The sequence below is a fragment of the Scyliorhinus torazame genome, chromosome 16 (assembly GCF_047496885.1).
Source record: "Scyliorhinus torazame isolate Kashiwa2021f chromosome 16, sScyTor2.1, whole genome shotgun sequence".
Classification (NCBI taxonomy): Eukaryota; Metazoa; Chordata; class Chondrichthyes; order Carcharhiniformes; family Scyliorhinidae; genus Scyliorhinus; species Scyliorhinus torazame.
This window is the reverse complement of record NC_092722.1, coordinates 160,161,968-160,179,996: the sequence shown is the minus strand read 5'-3', so window position 1 is coordinate 160,179,996 and position 18,029 is coordinate 160,161,968. Positions and strand designations below refer to the sequence as shown.

Sequence of the window (18,029 nt, the reverse complement as noted above, 5' to 3'; positions counted from 1 at the left end):
GGGAACACGAAAGCACGAGAGAGAAAAAAGAAAAGTTTCACCAAAGCCTAAATAATTTAAGTACAATCATCAGAAATTTCAGAGCACAGAAGAATGCCATAGCTAGAGTCAGGGACAGTACTGACGTTTGGAGGCAACCAACAGCCTGACTTTAATAAAGAACCATTGGTCAAACCGTTGCTTATAGCAGTTCATGCATCATAGATTCATAGATTTCCTACAGCGTAGAAGGAGGCCATTTGGCCCATCAAGTCTGCACCGACGCTCGGAAAGAGCACCCTACCTAGACCACTCCCTCGCCCTATTCCCATAACCTCACCCAAACATTCAAAGGGGCAATTTAGCATGGCCAATCCACCTAACCGGCACATCTTTGGACTGTAATGAGATGACAATTTAGCTTGGAAAATATCAATACACGTCCTGCATCATGACCTTCAGTAACAATAACTAGTGTAACAATAACTTGTTACACTAATTTAGAGACTCTCTCTAACTGCATGCTTTTTAGAAACTGTTCAAGTACAGCCATTAATTCAAAATATTCACAAGTTACATTTCATGATACTTAATACACAAGATATATAGTATTTTATTTTTAACTTTCAAGCCTAAGGGACAAGTGTAACAAGAGGATATTACAGTGCATAATTCTGAGCTTAAAGTTTGCAATTTTTTGTTGCCATATTTCATTAAAAATTACCTGAAATGCTGACTTGCCTTTTTGTTTGATTAGATGGTATGGCCCAAAGGAAAGAAAGAAGTGTGTTGATAGGAACAAGAGTAGGCCATGTTAGACATTTAGCTTATAAAGAGTAAAAGGTTCTTCTCCTTTTCACAAAGACCTTTATTTCACTTTAACAGACTCTGCACAAAACACTATCTTCACATCACCTGACACAAAGGCCACCTCTTTACATATCCGTGTCAATTATTGGATACTTAACATAAATGAGACAACTAATTGGAATGTCTCTTACCCATTACTTAACAGTCTCCCCTTCCTTGGAGAAAAAATAATAATTCGATGAAAACAAAATTACAAGAAACTCAAAAACACACACGCAATTTCTCCACTTCACTTTTTTTCCCTTTAAAAAAGTCACTGAAACAGGCGCCCATCATTAACAACATCCAAAAGATTCTGTGAACTAGCCCCTCTTTTTGTAAAACAGTCTGACAATTGATAGCTACTGTCGACCCATTTAATGTTTGCTATATCCCCTCTGTCCCAACATCTGCTTCAAACTTGCAATGTCTATCCTTAACCTTTTTTCATTGACACTTTTTATAGAGTGCACATTTTCCCACAGGGATTTATTGTCAATGTGACATTCAATAGGTATATTACCCAAATCCCCTAATCCCAAAATTTCTGTCAATATCTGATATATATATATAAAAGGCAATATCCACCGCTTCTACAAGGCTTAACGTCTCAGCAGCCAAAGTGCTTTTGACCACTCTCCTTATTTTCTTTGCTTCACACACAAGAGGGCAACATTTACCATTGTTCACCAAAAGGAAAATTATAAAGCCTCCTGCGCTTGAAACCCCATCACATAAATTTGCATAGGGCGCATCACTATAAACTATGAGTTTCAAGTGCCTAAGATCACCTAAAACTGGGAACCTCAAAACACACTCCTGCATTTTTAGTCTGACCAACGCTTTATTTGCTCTTATTATGTCTTCCACTTTAGGATCATTCATTTTCGTACTCAACTCTAAGACATCAAAACTCACGTCCGGTCTAGCCTGTCTACCCAACCAATTCAGTTGCCCAATTAAACTTTGCAGTTGCTCTTTTTCCATCTTTGAAACCATTGCATCTTTTTGTGAAACCCAGCCACGACTAATTGCTATTGGGCTGATGCTTTCCAAATAAGATTGCTGACGTAAAGTTGCCCCTAACTTAGTCTGTCCGATTTCCAGTCCAATATATTTAAATGCACCGGAAGCCTGACTTCCAACCTTGAATTCTTTCCTCAAACCAGAGATTACAATAGCTTCAAAATCACTAGTCCCACCCCACAAAAAATCATCGACATGCAGCATAAAGATGCCAGAAAGATTTCCTTTATAGTGCCAGTAAAACATTGTCGGATCTGCTTTCAACTGGCAACAGCCTAACTTTAACAAAACTGACCTTACCGAAAAGTACCAGACTCTAGATGCATCATTTAATCCATGTACACATTTGTTCAACTTCCAGAGTACCCCTTCTGTGTTAGTTGCCTCTTTAGGAGGACGGAGAAAAATGTCTCTCTGGAGCTGATGCCCCTGCAAAAAGGCAGCTTCTATATCTGTAGATTTGCATTCCCATGCCTTTGTGGCTAATAGAGCCAAGAAGATCTTTAAAATAACCTTTCCTGCCATAGGTGAATCTATCCTTAAATCCTGATCTTCTAAGTTTTCTTCAAATCCCCTTGCCACAAGCCTGGCCTTTGCCTTATAAGTTCCATCCGTGCAAATCCATCTGTGGGATAGAGCTCTTTGTCCCCTATCCGGTACTTCCGCGTATACCCCAAATTCACTCCAACTATGCAGTTCTTGCTGTTTGGCATCTTTGATAACTTTTTCATCTAATTTATTGGAAGCCACCAAAATTTCACGTGCATGTGGGCTTCTACTCCTATTAGTATTTGTAGTCTTACTCATGTTCGAGATCTTGATAAACTACGTCCCCTCTCCCGCCTGGTAACTCGTTCTGTACTGCTACTGCTTGATCTATTCCTTCTGCTGTGGGATGTCCTTTCAATTAGACTCGACCTTTTCCTGCGGACCTGTTCACTATCCGATGTACTATCTGAACTGGCACTGCGTTTCTGTGCCCTCCATTTTTGAACTGTGTGTTCCCAATCCATTGTCTTGACTCCCTCCCCTGAATGCTGTACATTCAACCAATGTTTATACTTTCCAGTGGCCTTCCCTGCTCTACTAATAACAGTTGCATCCTTCCATTGACTAGACCCTTCACGCAAGTATGTCACTTTTGTACCAACTTTTGGCAGTTGTCCTTTCGGAAAAATGGCCTGTTCTAATTCACCGGAAGTGTTGCGTTCCTCTACAGAAACCCTGTCTATATCAGTTAACTGGTCCTCATAGTTCTGTAACACGTGCTTACCAGGTGACTGGTTCCTCGTCATGTCTGTCTGCTCGGTCTAAATTTGAAAATTTGTAATCTGTACCCATTATCCTTGATGAATGGACCCTAACAGTTTGATTGCCATGTTGCAAAATAATCGTTTTGCCATCTATGCCTATGATCTTCCCTGGGCCTTTCCATTCATTAAAATTGTCTCTCTTATAGTATACTATGTCTCCTTGCTGAAAAACAATATCTGATGGCCGTACATTATGTCTTAAAGCTCTGCGAATTCTTTCCAAGACTTCTGCTTCCAAGAAAGATTTTCTACTGCTATGTAATGCATTTAAATGCTCAGCAAGGGCAGAGCTAATTGTAGTTCCTTCCCAAGCTGGAGGCTGGTCATCTAAAATGGACAGAATTTTAGGATTTCTAGCAAACACTAATTGATAGGGACTATAGCCCCCAACCATCTGCAATGAATTCTTTGCATGTACCGCCCATGCTAAAGCTGAATTTAGCTTGTAGTTTGGTCTATCTGCCAAAATTTTCCAAGGCATGTCATCAATTACCGCATGGTTTCTTTCACACATACCATTACTAAACGGGCTTTCCGCAGCCGTATTCATAACTGTGATATTCACGTTTTCACACATATCCCTAAATTCATCGTTAACAAATTCTCCCCCATTGTCTGTAAGGAATTTTGCCGGTGGGTCCATTCCTGTCCCAATCCATTTTTCCACGATTTAATCCAGAATTACTCTCTTTTCTTTACTTCGTACAATTGTTGATTGACTAAATCTGGTTGCTGAATCTACAAAATGCAAAATAAATATATTATTGGGTTTATCCCAGATCTTAAGGTCCATGGCCACAATGTCGTTAAAATCCAAAAGTAGGGTTACTATCGGTCATGCTGGTGTCCTTCTGTACTTCCTACAAACTTCACAGTGATCACCAACCTGTTCTATCAGTTTAGTATAGTCTTCATCCCTTAATACATTTTTCAGCTTCCGAGACGACGGATGCACAAATTGCCTATACCGTTTTAATACAACAAGCTTTTTATCAGCTAAAGTCCCATTTTCAACTGCCATTAACACATCCTTAACTATACTTGAAATATTATTTGGCAGTAATGGAATACAATAGTGTCCCAACTGTATAAATTGTAAGTCCACCGTCTTTCCAAAACTGTTGCCTTATCCTGTTCCATATCCAGTTTCATGTGTGCTTTCTTCATCGACGGTCTGCTCAGAAGCAAAGGTATCTCACTTGATTCAACATCCGTGCTAATGAAATGATTCACTCCGGCAATATTGCAAGGGATCACCATTCTTTTCAACGACTTCAGAGTATTATCATCCCCAAACCTGAAACTTGTGAAACTTTCAAATTCCTTAACCTTGTTACGATTTTCAGTATTCAAGGAGTCCAGGTAACATTTTAACCAGTCAGTTCCACCCACAGTAGATGTGCAGCCACTGTCCAATACAGCACAATTGAAGGATTCTACAACCAACACCCTCATTACCGGCGTAAAACTGCTTGTTAATAGGACAATGCCTTCTTTCTGGTCACTATCTTTTTCCTCTTCTGACTCTTCCGTGTCATGTGTCGCTTCAAACACTCTATTATAACGTGTTGGACAGTTGAAAGCATAATGGTATTGAGAGTCACATCGAAAACATTGATTTATCATACCCCATGCATTTCTGGGTTTCATCTTCCTATTGTAGGTTCTAACTGGGTTTCTGTCTTCATAATTTCCGGGTCCCAATCTCCTTCTATCGTCTTGGAACCTGTTTGTAGCCGTGCGATTTTGCCATCCTGTTGGTAGTGTATCTTCCATATTCTGCTTCATTGCAGACTGACCTATTTGAGTCATCAGAGCCATCGGAATCGAAAGTTTCCCCAGAAACTTTTTTTAAAGCTTCTGTCATTTGATCGAATAAGATATCCTTATCAGCAAACTGAACTCCTTTCAAAACCAGGAGCCTATCCATGTTGCTCACTCTAGCACAGTCAAGTAATTTAAAGGCCAAAATAGACTGTGGAAATTCCAGGTTGTGTTTCTGCCGCCTTTCATATAGTCTGCTAAATTCCATTATATAGTCTTCCATGGAGAAATCCTCTATTTTCCGGAACCTATCAAAATCCGACCATGCTTCATACGCACTTAACAAATCATCCTTTTTATAAATCTTATCCATATGACGTAATAGAGTCTCCAGACCTTCTTCTGAGTCTAACTCTTCCAATTCCAGCTCAGAAAACACTTTGCTTCGGATTTTACTGTCACAAGGTCGAGAAAGAACCAATGCCATACCTTGTTTTCTCTTTCCCAAGCCAGTTATCTTAGTCCACATAACTACTGCACTTCTCCAATGGTCGTATGATCCCCTTTCAGAAAATAAGGGGGAGTAGTCATATCCAGCCATCTTTATCCTAGGTTCAGCCATATATCTTTTTTTTTCTTCTCACTCATTCCTTGGTTTGGTCTGGAAAAGTTGTATCTTTCAACCCTTCACATTTGCACAGCAACCATCCTCTGCTACCATTTGTGAGACATTTAGCTGCTGTTGTATAAAGAGTCAAAGGTTCTTCTCCTTTTCACAAAGACCTTTATTTCACTTCAAGACTCTGCACAAAACACTATCTTCACATCACCTGACACAAAGGCCACCGGAAGCCTCTTTACAGATCAGTGTCAATTATTGGATACGTAACATAAATGAGACAACTAATTGGAATGTCTCTTAACCCATTACTTAACAGGCCATTCAGCATCTCAAGCCCAATCAGCCATTCAATGGCTGATTTGCATCTCAGTTCTATTTCACCAACTTTACTCCATATCCCATGAAATAGTTTCTCTGTATCTACCCATTGAATCCCAGTCATTCCAAATACCTCAATTAAATCACCCCCTCAACCTCCTGAATTTGAAAGATCACAAGTCAGGTATATACAACACAGCTTCATAATTTAAAACCTTTACATTCTGGTATCATTTTGGTGAAATTGGACTGTACCCATTCCAAGGCATATTTCCTGACCGTACATGTGAATCAGTTGACGTTGTGAAGATAAACTTCCAAAAATCGTTTCAAAATTGAAGCCCGTAGACAAGAAAGGCAGTCGCGGCAAGGATTCAAAATTGGCAAATCGACAGAAAGCAAGGCGTTGTGAATGGCTGTTTTACAAAGTAAAAGGAGATATGGACTATGTTCCCCAAGATTCAGTGCTAGGGCCACTACTGTCTTTGGTGACCATTAATGGCTTGGATTTGTGGGCACATGGCATAATTTTGAAATTTACCCAAGAGACAAACATGCAAGTGTAGCAAATAGTGTAAGGGATAGAAATAGATAGCAAGAGGATATGGATATGCCAAGGGGATGGTCAAGCATATGGCAGATGAAACTCACATGTAGAATTTTAAATGGGAGAACGAGGAGACTATATAACAACCTTATATTGAAACAATCCCTTTAAAATAATAAAATGCCCAACACACTTCACAGGAGCGTTGTAAAGCAAAATTAGACAATAAGCCACAGGAGATATTAGAGGAGATGGCAAAAAGCTTGGTCAAAGAGGTAGGTTTCAAGGAGCATCTCAAGAGGTAAAGAGTCAGAGAGATTTAGGGAGGAAATTCCAGAGCGTAGGGCCAAGGCAATTGAAGGTACGGCCACCAATAGTAGAACAATTAAAATGAGGGTTGTTCAAGAAAGCAGAATGAGAGGACTGCAGAATAGATTGGAGGATTGTGGGACTGTAGGAGATTACAGAGATAGGGAGTTGCAAAGACATGGAGAGATTTGAAAACAAGGATGAGAATTTTAAAGTCAAGGCATTACTAGGCCGGGAACCAATGTAGGTCAGCGAGAATACGGTTGATAGGAGAACGGAATTTGGTGCGAGTAACAAATTTATATACGGAAGCTGCTAGGGGTAATGATGATGCCCCCACAAGATAACCACAAGTTTCTGAAGGATAGAATATGGAAGTGTTCCATAAGAGTGTTGACGTCCACAAGGTACCAAAGGCATAATTGAGGGTTTCAGCAACTGATGAGCAAAATCGGGCAATGTCATGGAAGTGGAAATAGGTGGTTTTAGTAGCAGTATGGATACATACTCAGAAGTCCATTTTGGGGTGAAACATGACACGGTTGTGAACAGCCTAGTTTAGCTTCAGACAGCTACCTGGGAGAGGGGTGGAGTTGATAGCTGGGGAACAAAGTTTGTGGTGGGGATCAAAAACAATGTCTTTCCAATATTTAATTGAAGAAAATTTCTGCTGATCCAGTTCTGGATGTTAAATAACATGTATTAAATTATACATTTTAAAAGAGGATGCAAGAGCAAAGCGACCTGGAGCTTTTGTGCACAGATCAAACATGACAAAATAGGTTAACAAAGCAGTTAATGGAGCATCTGGGATCCTGGCTTCATAAATAGAGGTATAGAGCACAAAAGGCAGAAAGTTATACTAAACCTACATAGAACACTAGTTTAATCCCTTCTGGTGCGTGGTATCCAATCCTGGAAACACACTTTAGGAAAGACATGAAGACTTGGAAAAGGGTGCAAAACTGATTTACTAAAATGGTTCCAGGGATGATAGATCACAAATACTTTGAGAAGCTAAGTTTGTTCTACATGCAGCAGGGAAGATTTGATGAATTTAAAATTATGAAGGGTTTAGATAAGTATATATAAAGAGACACTGTTTTAAATTTAAATCAGAGTACACAGATTTAAACGGATTGATGAGAGAGCCAGAGGCAACACGAGGAAGATTTTTTTTAGGCAACAAATGGTCAGATTTGGAACCCACAGGGTGAGAGAGTGGTGGATACAGATTCAATGACAGCCTTCCAAAGGGAATTGGATAAATACTAATAATTGGACAAAAAAAAGTGGGGGAGTGTAACTAAATGGATTTCTCTTTTGAGAGAGCGGGTGCAGATTCGACAGACCAAATGGCCTCCTTTGTGTTGTACCAATCCATGATTCCTCGTTTTTGTATTTCAAACCCTTGAGATAATAATTAGCATTTTGATGGCTGCACGCTAGCTTTTCGTGATCTGTACACAAAGAAACCTAAAACACAAAAAGTAATCTGAAGGGCTAACAAAAGAATTAGTACAATGCAGATTCCCCACAACTATACCAGGGTTATTAAAGGGTTAAATAATTAGAGACAGGTTACATAAGCTTAACTTAGCTTTTTGTTAGCTTTTTCCATTTTTACAAAGAACGCAGCAAATCCTCAAAACTGATACAGCATAAATGCAACTCCATACATGAATACAAAAAAAGGCAGGAGAACACCAACAGAATTGGTTCAGCTGAATCATTAAATATGGTGATTCCAATAATACAATGAAAACTAATGTCAGATACTCTACAGGATGAGGGAGAGGAGGATAAAGCAATGAGAACATGGTAAAATGGTGCACACCTTCATGTGTAACGAGTTCAAGGCGGTGCCACAAAATGTATGGAAAACCTTGGGAGCAATCAGACATTACAGAACCTATATATTTGAGATAGGATCCCATACTTAACGGAATATATCAGATTTAGAATGGAGTATGCAAGTTAGTGTTGCATCCCGTGATAACTTTATGCTAATTCTGAATTGAAGCATTATCCAGCAGCAAAGGATGTTCTTCCTTGCCATAAAAGTTAGGATACGATACAGCTTTTTTTCATCAGTGTCAATAATTCTCTTATCTGGGAGTCCCAGAATTAGGATCAAAAGGTCAAATTCTAAGGTCATACAGAATATCTTCCCAAGCTCTTTAAGTACACCAGGCCAGTGTGACTTAATTCTGACAGAGGACCACACACAATGTATGTAGTCTCCCTCGCACTATTGGCACAGCGAGGATATAGAAGGGTCAAACCTGTGTCCCAAGATTGGTGTGATATGCAATATTTTGAACTAACTAATTCTATTACAGACTGCGATTCTATTGGCATATCGCCATATATTATCCCAAGCCTTAATATTCACTGTGACGTTTTTTTCCCAAGACTGCAGGGTTTACAATATACTAACACAGGATCTAGAATATAAAAGTGTCATAGATACATAGAAGATAGGAAGAGGAGGAGGCCTTTTGGCCCTTCGAGCCTGCTCCGCCATTCATCACAATCATGGCTGATCATCCAACTCAATATCCTAATCCTGCTTCCTCCCCATAGCCTTTGATCCCATTCTCCCCAAGTGCTATATCCAGCTGCCTCTTGAATATATTCAAAGTTTGGAATTTCCTAAGGTGGAGGAGCAGGAGAGGGTGGGACTGGGAGCATGGAATTTCCTAAGGTGGAGGAGCAGGAGAGGGTGGGACTGGGAGCACAGATTGAGACGGAGGAAGTAGTGAAAGGGATTGGGAGCATGCAGGCGGGGAAGGCCCCGGGACCAGACGGATTCCCAGTTGAATTCTATAGGAAATATATGGACTTGCTGGTCCCGCTACTGATGAGAACCTTTAATGAGGCGAAGGAAAGGGGGCAGCTGCCCCTGACTATGTCAGAGGCAACTATATCGCTCCTCCTAAAGAAGGAAAAAGACCCGCTGCAATGCGGGTCCTACAGGTCCATTTCCCTCCTGAATGTGGACGCTAAGATTCTGGCCAAGGTAATGGCAATGAGGATAGAGGATTGTGTCCCGGGGGTGGTTCATGAGGACCAAACTGGGTTTGTGAAGGGGAGACAGCTGAATACAAATATACGGAAGCTGCTAGGGGTAATGATGATGCCCCCACCAGAGGGGGAAGCGGAGATAGTGGTGGCGATGGATGCCGAGAAAGCATTTGATAGAGTGGAGTGGGATTATTTGTGGGAGGTGCTGAGGAGATTTGGTTTTGGGGATGGGTATATCAGGTGGGTACAGTTGCTGTATAGGGCCCCGATGGCGAGAGTGGTCACGAATGGACGGGGGTCTGACTATTTTCGGCTCCATAGAGGGACGAGGCAGGGATGTCCTCTGTCCCCGTTATTGTTTGCATTAGCGATTGAACCCCTGGCCATAGCATTGAGGGGCTCCAGGAAGTGGAGGGGAGTACTCAGGGGGGGAGAAGAACACCGGGTATCTCTGTATGCGGATGATTTGTTGCTATATGTGGCGGACCCGGCGGAGGGGATGCCAGAGATAATGCGGATACTTGGGGAGTTTTCAGGGTATAAACTGAACATGGGGAAAAGTGAGTTGTTTGTGGTGCATCCAGGGGAGCAGAGCAGAGAGATAGAGGATTTACCGTTGAGGAAGGTAACAAAGGACTTCCGGTACTTGGGGATCCAGATAGCTAGGAATTGGGGTACATTACACAGGCTTAATTTAACGCGGTTGGTGGAACAGATGGAGGAGGACTTTAAGAGATGGGACATGGTGCCCCTGTCATTGGCAGGTAGGGTGCAGGCGGTTAAAATGGTGGTTCTCCCGAGATTCCTTTTTGTGTTTCAGTGCCTCCCGGTGGTGATCACGAAGGCTTTTTTCAAAAGAATCGAGAAGAGTATTATGAGTTTTGTGTGGGCTGGGGAGACCCCGAGAGTGAGGAGGGGATTCTTGCAGCGTAGTAGGGATGGGGGGAGGGGGGGGGGGGCTGGCACTACCGAGCCTAAGTGAGTACTACTGGGCCGCCAATGTTTCAATGGTGTGTAAGTGGATGGGAGAAGGTGAGTGAGCGGCGTGGAAGAGATTGGAGAGGGCGTCCTGCAGGGGGACTAGCCTACAAGCAATGGTGACGGCACCGTTGCCGTTCTCACCAAAGAAATACACCACAAGCCCGGTGGTGGTGGCTACATTGAAAATTTGGGGGCAGTGGAGACGGCATAGGGGAAGGACGGGAGCTTCGGTGCGGTCCCTGATAAGAAACAATCATAGGTTCGTTCCGGGGAGAATGGATGGGGGATTTGGAGCATGGCAAAGAGCTGGGGTAGTACAACTGAGAGATCTGTTTGTAGATGGGACGTTTGCGAGTCTGGGAGCGCTGACGGAAAAACATGGGTTGCCCCAAGGGAATGCATTTCGGTACATGCAATTGAGGGCTTTTGTGAGGCAACAGGTGAGGGAATTCCCGCAGCTCCCGACGCAGGAGGTGCAGGATAGAGTGATCTCAGAAACATGGGTGGGGGATGGTAAGGTGTCGGACATATATAGGGAAATGAGGGACGAGGGGGAGATCATGGTAGATGAGCTGAAAGGGAAATGGGAAGAAGAGCTGGGGGAGGAGATTGAGGAGGGGCTGTGGGCTGATGCCCTACGTAGGGTAAACTCATCGTCCTCGTGTGCCAGGCTAAGCCTGATACAATTTAAGGTGCTACACAGGGCGCATATGACTAGAGCACGGCTTAGTAAATTTTTGGGGGTAGAGGATAGGTGTGCGAGATGCTCGAGAGGCCCAGCGAATCACACCCACATGTTCTGGTCATGCCCGGCACTACAGGGGTTCTGGGTGGGGGTGGCAAAGGTGCTTTCGAAGGTGGTGGGGGTCCGGGTCGAACCAAGCTGGGGGTTGGCTATATTTGGGGTTGCAGAAGAGCCGGGAGTGCAGGAGGCGAGAGAGGCTGACGTGTTGGCCTTTGCGTCCCTAGTAGCCCGGCGCAGGATATTGTTAATGTGGAAGGAAGCCAAACCCCCCGGTGTGGAGACCTGGACAAACGACATGGCAGGGTTTATAAAGTTAGAACGGATTAAGTTCGTGTTAAGGGGTTCGGCTCAGGGGTTCGCCAGGAGGTGGCAACCGTTCGTCGATTACCTCACAGAAAGAGGGGAATCGGACGGACTCTCAGAGATGTTATTGTATATGTATAATATGTATAGGTATTTGTTATAGGTAATTGTATATAGGATTGTTGGATTGTATTTTTGGAGAGTATTTATTTTGGACAAGGCAGTTGCCATTCAGTTTTGTTTTTGTTTTTATATTATTTATTTATTTGTTTAAAACTGGCCACTGTTATTTATATTGCTTTATTGTTGTGTAAAAGAAACACTACGTACTGTTATGTTTGGCCAAAAATCTTGAATAAATATATATTTTTTAAAAAGAATATATTCAAAGTTTTAGCATCAACTACTTCCTGTGGTAATGAATTCCACAGGCTCACCACTCTTTGTGTGAAGAAATGTCTCCTTATCTCTGTCCGAAATGGTTTACCCTGAATCCTCAGGCTGTGACCACTGGTTCTGGACACACCCATCATTGGCAACATCTTCCCTGCATCTACCCTGCCTAGTCCTGTTAGAATTTTATAAGTCTCCATGAGATCCCCCCTCATTCTTCTAAACTCCAGCGAGAACAATCCCAACCTAGTCAATCTCTCCTCATATGACAGTGCCGCCATCCCTGGAATCAGTATGGTATACCTTCGCTGCACTCTCTCGAGAGCAAGAACATCATTCCTCAGAGAAGGAGACCAAAACTGCACACAATACTCCAAGTGTGGCCTCACCAAGGCCCTGTACAATTGCAGCAACATATCCCTGCGTCTATACTTGAAACCTCTTGCAATGAAGGCCAACATACCATTAACCTTCTTTACCGCCTGCTGCACCTGCATGCTTACCTTCAGCGAATGGTGCACAAGGACACCCAGGTCCTGCTGCACACGCCCCTCTCCCAATTTACAACCATTCAGGTAGTAATCTGCCTTCCTGTTTTTGCTTCCAAAATAAATAACCTCACACTTATCCAAATTATTCTGCATCTGCCATTGGTTTGCCCACTCACCCAACCTGTCCAGATCTTGCTGTAGGAAGTCATAAAACTTGCTGATTAATTGCTTAGGTTCCATGGATATCAGAAATTTTTCCACCAGGGAGACAGAAGCTTCAAGGTGTATAGCTATCTTATTAAGGATAAAGTCTCTAAGTTGCAGATATTTGAAAAAGGAGTATATTGGGATATCAAATTGCTGACACAGCTGCTCCAAAGATGACAAGGAAGCACCACTAAACATGTTCGCAACCTACAAATACCTCTATACCTTTGACAAAGCTTTGACAAAGGGTCATCTGGACTGGAAACGTTAGCTCTTTTCTCTTCCACAGATTCTGCCAGACAAGCTGAGATTTTCCAGCATTTTCTCTTTTGGTTTCAGATTCCAGCATCCGCAGTAATTTGCTTTTAGTAAATACCTCTATACCTCCAGATATTGAATCCATGGTCTACAAGACCTGGTGGAAATCTGGGTTACCCTGAATGGGAGAGAGAGCGGAGGTTAATTTTGATCTCCATACCAGCTGACGGACTATCCTCCATACTTTTAAGAGTATTGATAATTAAATAATTTTCACACTCGACAGGCCCAATCCTGAAATCCCTGTAAAATACAGGGCCTGTATACAGACTGACCTGCTTCAATGTCAAGCCAAATGGAGGAGTCGTCCTTTCTGACCCATTCCCGTATGAATCTGAGATGAGAGGCTAAATGATGCACCCCTAACCTCAGGCTAAATGATGCACCCCTATCCTCCTCTGTAAGCCAGGGAGCTGCAGTTTGGTCAATTTCAAGTGAGGTTTCTTTTTGCTCTATATAATTGAACGGAGTATGCCAATGATTTCCTTTAGGACCCTAGTAGACAACAAGATTGACAGCATCTGTAAAGGATACAATACCTTGGCAACACATTCATCTTAATTAATGCTATCCTGTCTAACCACAATTTGGTAAGGAGGACCAACGGTGCAGGTCCCACAATAGACGCAAGTAAAGAGGGAAAGTTTGCCCCATACAAATGTCTAGCAGAGGTAACCACAATAGCCAAATAAGTAAACCGTGAAGGGGACCACCAAAATGGGAAATTAGCAAAAGGAGGAGGTCTCCCTCTAAGCCTTCCTCAGACGTCGTAAAATTAATTTTCTAACCCAAGAAAAGGCTAAATCCACCCATCACATCAATAACAGCAGGATCAGAAATGTCCGGTTTAGATACAAACACATCATCCGCATATAACATGATCTTGTGTTGCTTTCCTGCAATGTGTAGCCCAAACACCGAACACCGAGGGATCCTGTCTGATTGCCTCAGTTAGGGGTTCAATAGCTATTGCGAACAGTAACGGGGATAATGGGCAACCCGTTCTCCCAGTGCCTGTGTGGGTTTCCTCCGGGTGGTCCGGTTTCCTCCCACAGTCCAAAGATGTGCAGGTTAAGTGAAATGGCCATGCTAAATGGCCCCTTAGAGTGGAATTACTAGGCGGGGGATTGGGCCTACGTAGGGTGGTCTTTCGAAGACTCAATGGGCCAAATGGTCTCTTTCTACACTGTAGGGATTCTATGATTCCACCTGATCAAAAGCTTCTCTGCATCCAAGGAAATCACCAACCCATCTATAATCCATTTTTGAAAGACCTGAATGGCATTTAATAGTCTCCAGACATTATGATATGAATTTCAGCCCTTTATGAACGCAGTCTGATCACCTGGATGATCATAGGGAGAATTCCTTCTAGGCACCGCGCCAACATTTTAGACAACAATTTGAAACCTACATTCAGGAGTGAAATTGGCCGATAGGATACACATGCTTTAGGATTCTTGCCTGCCTTCAGAATTAAGGAGCTATTCTCTTCACAAAGCATCTACGACAGCAGACCTGCTTCAAACAAGTGATTATGCATGACAATCAGAGACTCCAATAGCATGTCTTCAAGTTCCTTCTAAAATTCACATCCAAAACCCATCAGGCTCTGGGGGTTACCAGTTTGAAGCTCTTCACGGCAAGAGCCACTTTCCCTCCAGAAACAGAAGTATTTACGACCAACCTTTGGGCTTCTGAGATTGTTTGAAGTTTAAGGGAAGAGAATAAATAACCCACAAGTGTCAATGCATCTCCAGACTGGTCTGTTTTATATAAAATTGGCATAGAAACCTATAATTCTAGTTAGTATACTACTTTAATCATCTATTACATTTGGAGTCTAGCACAGAGGGAATAGCCCTAGAGTCAACTCTCTACCAAATAAGAAAAGCCAGGTATCTACTCAGTTTGTTCCCAAACTCATAACTTTTGTTTGGCAAACTTTAAACTCCTCTCAGCACCCGAGTCAGAGTCCAGCGCCGTTCGAATTGGATTAATTTCTTTCAGTAGCAAATGGTTAGGATTCCTACCATACTCCCTCTGTTTCAGCCAGTTTTACTTCCAATCAGTGCTGTCGCTCCAGCATTTTATGCCTTTGTTAGCTGTATATAAAATGACTAGCCCCTTAGCATAAGCCTCACAGATTTCCCACACGATAGCGGGGCTTATATCAGAGAGGGAATTGACTGAGTAGAAGAGGTAAAGATATGATCCTCAAGCAAAGATGCATTAAACCTCCAAGACCTAAAGCGGGAGCGGGCCACCTTTAATAAAAGTTTGAGGAAAACAGGTGCAAGGTTAGAGATCACAATATCACCTGTAGAGCAGGAAGTTGAAGTCCCCACCTATAAAAGAATTAGCAGACGCCAGCTCAGCAATGTCCACAAAGAATTTTGTAAAGAAATCAAGGTATTAGTTCGGTGGACCATATATATACATTCATTAACGAGGCAATTTCCCCACTTAAAAGTTCCATATCATGTATCTATCCACCTTATCCTTCACACAGTCCTCCATTTTGAAAGGCACATTTTTGACCATAACGGTGACACACCGACTACCGATAGAGAACGTGGCGAAAAATACCTGCAGCACCCAGTCCTGCTTCAACTTTAGGTGCTCCTGGGCATCTAAATGAATTTCTTGCAACAAGGCAATGTCAACTATATTTTTTTTTAAAGGAAAGGCTAAATATTTTTTCTCTTAATAGGATGTTGTATTCCCCGCACATTTCGGGAGTAAATTTTCAATTTAGCTATCGCCATTGCTCATTCAGCCAAATAAAATATAGGATAAGACTTTTGCGCCCAGCCAGGCATGCTAAAAACATATGTCCCCAACTCCAATTATACCAGAGCTGCCAGTGACACATTATAACATATTTTTCTCAAATAAGAGACCTGCCTGTACCTTTGCAGGAACCAATTAACAATTCTTTAACCCCAAAATGAAACAAAAACTCGAAGTCATTAGTTCTAAGGGCTATTCCTCACCACACGTGAAGACCTGTAGGGCTGTCCCTACAAACTTTCCATCATTACACGCAGGGTCATTCCCCTCAAAAAGGAGGAGATAAGATATGCCACAATAAGAGTAATAAATGCTCTTCCCACATTCTGACCCCACGCATTAGGACTTAACCCACTTGCCCATCTCCCGGCAGTGACACAACTCATATTTATCACAATTAAGGTAAGGAGACCATAAAACATAGATTACCATCATAAACGTACGGATAAGAAGAAAAGACGATATCTATCAAAACCCTGGTACCATACCACCTGCACAGCACAACGCTTAACGAGAAGGATCATGAATGTTTTCCATTCAAAGAAAATGCCAGTCCCTGATATTCCTAAGGATAAAACATTTATTGTAGTGCTCAATTATCATCCCTGTTAACATGATAAATAACCACATATGACCAGGCAGGAATTATAATGACAAGGGATAGAGTCCGGAGGGTACAGTGAACTGCAGATTGTTACTCCAGATTATTGCCTTCCACGGAATTCACAAAAGCCAAGGCATTAGCCAGATTTTAAAATGTCTTCACAGAATTGTTAGATACCACCCTCAGTGCAGCAGGATAAAGTAGGGCATAATTCATTCCAAAAGCCTGGAGTAATTTTCTAACTTCATCAAAGCCTCTGCGCTTTTGTTGTGTCGCCGTCGAGAAATCTTGGAAGAAAGAGACCTTCTCCCCCATTACGCCTTTCTGCTTTGGCGATTTCCGAAGTGATGAAAACAAATAATTACAGGCTGGGGACGCTGATTGCCCTAGGCCTCAAAGACAGGATACAATGTGTCCTTTCTAACTTGATAAGCTGGACACAAAAGCTGGGCCTAAGAAAACATGGCAACCAGCTCTCAAAGAATTTAATCGGGAGCTTACTTACCCTCTGCTCCTTCTGGCAAACAGACAACCTGGACATTTTTCCTCCAGTCTCAGTTCTCTAGATCATCCAGGAATTCTGACATGTAGCTGATTTTCCAAGGACTGCAATGGTCCTCAACTGAGGGAGTTACATTTTCGACAGTAAGGATTCTCTCCTCCATTTCAATGAGCCTCTTATTAGTATTCTGCAGTTCACCCTCATGAGCACTGATATTCTGCATCAATAAGTTGAGTTTCTCGCCAATGACTTTAATAATATTAGCAGTCACCAACGGATCGCCAGCCTGTTCAAGGATCAAGTCAGATCCACTTCTGTTGCTTCTGACTGCTCTCTTTTGTCGACGGTTTCCTTAGGATTTGTCACCAACACTTGACCAGAAATCTTCCAGGGGTATAATATGGAGTATTCACTCCCGGAGTCGGCAAATGTGGGCCATGCAAGGGCGCAAAAGAGGATTAAAGGATGTGTAGGGCCAGATATGTTGGGTGGAAAGAAATTACTTCCTTAACTATGTGTGTACAGCCCACAGAGGCCGAAAGGGAAGGACTGAGTAGGCCGGAGCCCACAGAATCACTGTTAGCCCACTGTTTGCCCCTTGACTTAGATTTTAGCAATTCATACACATGGACATTCGTCCACATCTTTTAGCACAAAACATATATCTGTGAAATTTTAAATACCCTTTTGTCTTAATTCAAATTTTCTTTACCACACAAGTGGGAGCTAAAGTTAAACCATTAAACATTTTGGAACTGTCTGACCTCAATTCAAGGTCTTCGAAGATCTGGGATTTTAATAGTTCCTGGTTGATCCACCAATGTTTTCTTCGAAGGTAGGCTTAGGTCATTGTTTTTCAAAATAATCTGCTAGCGGTTCCAGAATTGTATAACATCTTTTTTCTTGAATATCATCAATGCACCATAAACATTAAATAA

At 42.2% G+C, this 18,029-nt stretch overlaps 1 protein-coding gene across 8 annotated transcripts in view; it reads right to left on the bottom strand.

The window, feature by feature from the left end:
- The window catches only part of LOC140393178 (arginyl-tRNA--protein transferase 1), a 342,882-nt gene that overhangs the window by 300,482 nt on the left and 24,371 nt on the right, over window positions 1-18,029 (bottom strand). The window lies entirely within an intron of this gene.